A 7,004-nucleotide genomic window follows, 5' to 3' on the forward strand; every position below is an offset into this window, starting at 1 on the left:
ACTGCATCCAACTGGTCTCAAGCAAGGAAAAATTAGAGTGGTTGGGTAGGAAGAGATAGGAATAGGTGAATCCTAAAATGGAGCCTGACCCCTAGGGCAGGGAGATCCAGGCCTGCAGAAGAGGGTGACCACAACCACCTCCTGGCGTAGAAGCCTCATAGTTCATAGTTCAATTAGTGTGTCTTTGGCCATAAGTCCAGCCCTACACATTAGCTTGGTGAAGAAGGCATGTGTCTGTACAGGGCTTGGTCCCCACCCTCAGACCCTGAGCCATTCAGGGTGAAGCCTGGGGTATGGGAACAGGAGACTAGCTGATAAAAAAATAATAACAAAATCAGTAATAATAAAAAATATAAACCCTGTTGCTTGTCTGAATAGATCTGACAAAAAAGTCTTGCTTTTGTTAAAATCCTGGAGCCACTAAAGTCCTGAATATTCTCTGGACATCATTACTGGCTGAAGAAAAAAGCCCCAGACCCTGCTCCACTGAGATCTGTCCATTTGGAAGTCTCATCCAGCTGCTTGTGCTCCAGAGAGATCTTTGAGTCTGCTGGGAGCTGGGTGGGCTGTTGGTGTGGGACACCTCACACTTGAGAATCAGCCTTCAGAGGGTGGAACAGCTTCTCAGGTGTCTTGTCATTTTAGTTGGCTCCCCACTGCCAAAACCCAGAAGCTGCAGCACCAGGCAATGAGGACCAGCTGTCGGTAGGCTGGTGAGTGGAACAGCTCCTGGATGGTGACCTTTTTCTCCTGCATCATTTGTCGACTCTCTTCCTTCATCTCCTGCATGTCATGGGTCATATCAGCTGTTCCCCACAGCTTCTTCAGCACACTCTTGGCTCTGTTCTCCTTATTGTGTTTTATGAGCAGGAAGCGAGGGCTCTCTGGGCAGAAGGGCAGCAGGATACAGCTGGGATGAAGATGACACTCAGCAGCAGGGGGCCACAGGTCCTCATTGCCCATGATGGAGTCCAGGGTGAACACTTGGGCAATGAGGGTGCCGAGGACAATGCCCAGTTGATGCAGGGTGCCCAGGGCCCCACAAAGAGCTGTGGGTGACACCTCCCCCACATACATGGTCACAAAACCTGTACTCAGGTCACAGTACATACCAATGATGAAGCGGTACATACCAATGATGAAGCAGCCCAAGATGAGCATCTCAAAAGACTTGTTCAGTTTTGAAAAGCCCATGAGCACAACAGACACAAAGGCTATCAGGTTCATCAGCAGCATAGAGTTCCTTCAGCCAAAGCAGTTAATGGAGCGGCCCACAGAGGAGCCAATCATGCCTCCAACAGAGAAGATGGCCACTGAGAGGGACCAGAGTGTGGTGAGTGTGGTAGGCAAGATGGGTTCCCCATAGCGTTGGACCCATGTTTGGTTGTAGAACTCCTCAATCACCTTTTGGGGACCATTGATGACTCCAATATTGTAGCCGAACTGCAGGGATCCAAGAACTGCCCCTCCCACAGTCATCATGAGACCTTCTTGCTGCTGGGTTCCATGGCCGCATTGCGCCAGTGGCTCTGGCAGCTCCAGGTGTGCAGGTGGTGACAGGCAGGCAAGTGGCACTCTCCGGCTCAGACTCTGCTCGGTCCCAAGACCCCGAATGAGATTCTGCTTCTGACTCTTGTCGCTTGGCCTTCTTCTCCCTGGCGCACTTGCTCTGGACCTGCAGTCCACAACTTAAACTCTCACCCACGCTACCTCTCCCAACTACTGTTTCTGCCCCTTATCATCCACTCTCTCTCCTTATCTTCACCTTCTCCTCCTATTCTTCCCCAACATGTCACCACACTACATTTCCCTCTGACACACTCAACAACCCCTGACTAGCATACTGTACCAAGTGTACACAACCCCAGCCCCCTGCAATCCCTCACACAAGCACCCTCCACTACAACAGAAATACACAAAAACACACACAAAGGGCCACAAAACCCAGCATCTCTATTCCTTTTCCCCCATTCAAACACTTTTTTCTGCCTCTACCTTTTTAGTGCCACCTCTATCAATTTTCCAAATTTTTATATCTAGCCTAATAACCATTACTCCCCAACTCCCACTGTTTATAGATATTATCACCAAGGGGATTTCTATCTAATATGTAAATGACTGGCACTGAAACTGTGATTTTGTTATTGTTAAATTACACCTCCAGGCCAGGGACAGAAACAGCACATCAATCTAGCTAACAACCAAGTTAGTCAAAACACAAAAATTAAATCAAGGGAAAGAAAACAGACAATTAAAACCACCAACTAGCCTTTAAAGAACATGGTTGCACAGCACCAAGTGGAGCAATGGGAAGAAGAAAGAGGGAGGGAAACCACACTCCTCAAAAAATGATTCAATACAAGATTCACTAGGAAATGAAGAAAATGGATACCCAGTTCCTTACAAAAGAATGATAAATGTCACTAAGGAGCCTAGTGACACCCACAAAAAACCCTCAAAGAGGAAATCTTTGAAGAAAACACTGAGAAACTCATGGAGAAGGTACTTGACATGGTTAAACAGAATGTGCAAGATGCACTCAAGAAATTTCAAGACACCAAAAACAAGGAACATGAGAAGACACAGGAACAAATCAACGAACTGAGAGAGGACTTCAACAAACACCAAAGTGAAACAAAGGACACTATAAAAAGAGATATGAATTAAAGAAGACAACACAGAATATAAAAGAGAAGTTGAACAAAGATATGGAAAACCTCAGTAAAAAGAATCAAACAGAAATCCTGGAAATAAAAAGTCCCTTTAGTCAAACAAAACAACACAGTGGAAGGCCACTGTAGCAGATCAGCACAAGTAGAAGACAAATCTCAGATCCTGAAGATAAACTAGAAATTAAAGAAAAAGCCAGAAGAAATCTTAGTCAAACAACTCAAGAGCTGTGAAAAAATACACAAGAACTCAGTAACTCCATCAAGAAACCAAACCCAAGAATCATTGCCATTGAAGAAGAGGAGGTGCAAGCCAAAGAGATATGTAATATATTCAATAAGATAACAGAAAATTTCCCAAATCTCAAGAAAGTTTTGGTCATCCAAGTATAGGAAGCCTCCAGGACACCAAACAGATATGACAAAAGTAGAACCTCCCCATGGCATATTATCATTAAAATTACAAGCACACAAAACAGAGAAAGAATATTGATGGCTGTAAAAGAGAAAAAGCATATAAAGTATAAAGGTAAACCCATCAAAATAACAGCACATTTTTCAATGAAAACCTTCAAGCAAGAAGGGCATGGAATGAGGTATTTCAGGCACTAAATGAAAATAATTTCAGCCATAGAATACTCAACCCAGCAAAATTATCACTCAAAATTGATGGAGCAATAAAAACTTTTCATGGTAAACACAAACTAAAACAATATATGACCACCAAGCCACCACTACAGAAGTTTCTACAAGAAATTCTTCACACAGAAGATGAAAGCAAACAAACCATGAGAGGATGGGAAGTACTAAACCACAGGAGAAGAAAAGACAAGGAATCAGAGAGTAACATTGATTAAGCTGCACACAATCATATCCTTAAACAACAAAAACAAATGACAGGAAGCACCACATACCTACCAATATTAACACTGAATGTCAATGGACTCAATTCCCCCCATCAAAAGACACCATTTGGCAAACTGGATTAAAAAGGAAGACCCAAAATTCTGTCTTTTACAAGAGACCCATCTTATTGACAGAAATAAACACTGGCTAAGGGTAAATGCTGGAAGAAAATTTACCAAGCCAATGGCCCTGAAAACAAGCAGGAGTTGCAATATTTATATCAAAGTAAAGTTCAGACTTACAATGGCAAAACAAGACAAAGAAGGACACTTCATAATAATAAAAGGGGCAATATATCAAAAGGAAATAAGTTATCAAACTATATGCACCCAGTATTAGTGCACCCAATTTCATTAAACATACACTAAAAAACTTAAAAGCACATGTAGACTCCAACACAGTGTTAGTGGGAAACTTTAATACCACTCATTCACGAATAGTTAGATTATCCTAACAAAAAAATCAGCAAAGAAATCCTAGAAATAAATGACACATAGATCATAGGACCTAACTGATGTCTACAGAATATTTTATCTGACAGCAGCACAAGATTCATTCTTCTCAGTAGTCTGGAACTTTCTCAAAAATAGATATCATAGGGCACAAAGAAAGCCTCAGCATGTATAAGAAAATAGAAATAAACTCCTACATTCTGCCTGATTACAATGTCATAAAACTAGAACTCAATAACAAAAGCCGCAGCAGAAAATGCTTAAGTGATTGGAGGCTGAATAACACATTGCTCATGAATGGTTGGTCACAGCAGAAATAAGAGGAAATCAAATGGTTCCTGGAAGTTAATGAAAATGAAAACAGCACTTACCAAACCATGGGACACAGCAAAGGCAGTCCTAAAAGGGAAGTTTATAGCCATGAGTGCATATATTAAAAAGACAAAAAGATCTCAAATCAGTGACCTAATGCTACATCTTAAACTCCTAGAAAAACAAGAACAAGTAAAACCCAAAATAATCATAAGGAGAGAAATAATAAAAATAAGGGCCAAAATTAATTAACTAGAGACTAAATATATATATAATCAATGAAAAGAAAAGCTGGTTCTTTGAAAAAAAATAAAGAATTTTGACAATCCCCTGGCAAATCTGACAAAAATGAAGAGGCAAAAGGCCCAAATTAGTAAAATCAGAAATGAAAAAGGGGAGATAACAACAAACACTATTGAAATCCAGGGAATCATCAGAGAGTACCTTGAGAACCCATATTCCAATAAATAGGAAAAATTTGAAGTAATGGACAAATTTCTATATACTTATGACCATCCCAAACTGAAGCAAGAGAATATTGACCATCTAAACAGATCTATAACATGTAATGAAATTGAAGCAGCAATAAAAAGTCTCCCAAAACAGAAAAGTTCAGGACCTGATGGATTCTCTGCTGAATTCTACCAGTCCTTTAAAGAAGAACTAATACCAATACTCTTTAATCTTTTCCATGAAATAAAAAGGGAAGGAACACTGCATAACTCATTCTATGAAGCCAATATTACACTTATCCTAAAACCATACAAGGACATATCCAAAAAGGAGAACTACATGCCAATTTCCTTAATGAATGTTGATGCAAAAATCCTCAATAAAATAATGGCACACTGAATTCAACAACATACAGGAAGACCATTCACCATAACCAAGTATTCTTCATCCTAAAGATGCAGGGATGATTCAACACACACAAATCAATAAGTATAATTAAACACATTAATAGAAGCAAAGACAGAAACCACTTGATCATCTCAATAGATGCAGAAAAAGCCTTTGATAAGATTCAACACTAGCTCTAAGAGAACTAGGAATGGAAGGAATATACCTCAACATTATAAAGGCTATATATGATAGACCAATAGCCATCATCATACTTAATGGCAAAAAACTGAAACCTTTACCCCTAAAGTCAGAAATAAGACAAAGATGTCTGTTCTCCTCACTTCTATTCAACATAGTCCTGGAATTTCTAGCCAGAGCAGTAAAGCAAGAAGAAGAGATAAAAGGAATATACATAGGTAAAGAAATAGTCAAAGTAGCCCTATTTGTAGACAACATGATCCTATACCTCAAGGACCCAAAAAACTCCATCTGAAAACTCCTAGACACAAAAAACAGCTTCAGTAATGTAGTAGGATAAAAAATCAACTTACAAAAATTGGTAGCTTTTGTATACACTAACAATGAACAAACTGAGAAAGAATACAGGAAAACAATTCCATTTACAATAACCTCAAAAAAAAATCAAATACCTAGGAATAAATTTAACAAAGGATGTAAATGACCTCTAGAAGGAGAAGTACAAATTTCTGTAGAAAGAGATTGAGGAAGACTACAGAAGATGAAAAGATCTCCCGTGCTCACGAATTGGCAGAATCAACAGTAAAAATGGTGATACTACAAAAAGCAATCCACATGTTCAATGCAATTCCCATCAAAATCCCAAAGATATTTATCACAGACATTGCAAAATCTACCCTCAAGTTCAGTTGGAAACACAAAATACCATGAATAGCCAAGGCAATGCTGAGCAAAAAGAGCAATCATGGAGGTATCACAACATCTGCTATAACCATCCAATCCCCATGAAGCTTTATAAGTGCAATGGCATTAATAGTAGCCCATGGCCTCACATCCTCCTTCCTATTTTGTCTAGAAAACACTTATTATGAACAAATCCATGGTGGAACTATACTTTTAGCCTGAGATTTACAAACAATCCTACCATTAATAGCCCTCTGATGATTTATAGCAAGTTGAGCTAATCTTGCCATATTCTCAACAATCAATTTAATTGGGTAATTACTCATAATTGTATCATCATTTTCATGATCTAATTTCATTATAGTTCTAATAGGAATTAAAATACTTACTACAGCTCTATGTACACTATACATGCTAGTAACAACTCAATGAGGCAAATTCACATAGCACAGAAACAATATTACCTCATTATACTACAAAGCCATAGCAATAAAAGCAGCATGGAATTGGCACAAAAATATATGAAGACCAGTGGAACAGAATACAGAATCTGGATATGAATCCACTTAGTTACACCCACCTTATTTTTGAGGAAGGTGACAAAAACATATGATGGAGAAAAGACAGCCTCTTCAAAAAACATTGCTGGGAAAAGTGGTTATCTGCCTGCTGAAAACTGAAACTAGATCCCTGCCTGTTACCCTGTACTAGCATCAAGTAAAGTGGATTAAAATCCTTAGAATCAGACCTGAAACCCTGCAGGCAGTACAGAAAAGATCAGGGAATACTCTGGCAGCAATAGGTATAGGCAGGACTTTCTCAGTAGAACTCTTGTCACCCAGCAACTAAGAAAAAGGAGGGACAAATGGAACTACATTAAATTGAAAAGCTTCCACACAACAAAAGAAATGATCTCTAAACTGAAGAGACCACCCACAGA

The 7,004-nt window shown here is 39.4% G+C and overlaps 1 pseudogene; it reads right to left on the reverse strand.

Annotated features, from left to right (window-relative positions):
- Positions 1–636: 636 nt before the first annotated feature.
- LOC109678316 (solute carrier family 2, facilitated glucose transporter member 1 pseudogene) lies at positions 637–1,526 on the reverse strand (annotated as a pseudogene).
- Positions 1,527–7,004: the final 5,478 nt, after the last annotated feature.

This window comes from Castor canadensis, chromosome 16 (genome assembly GCF_047511655.1).
Source record: "Castor canadensis chromosome 16, mCasCan1.hap1v2, whole genome shotgun sequence".
Taxonomy (NCBI): Eukaryota; Metazoa; Chordata; class Mammalia; order Rodentia; family Castoridae; genus Castor; species Castor canadensis.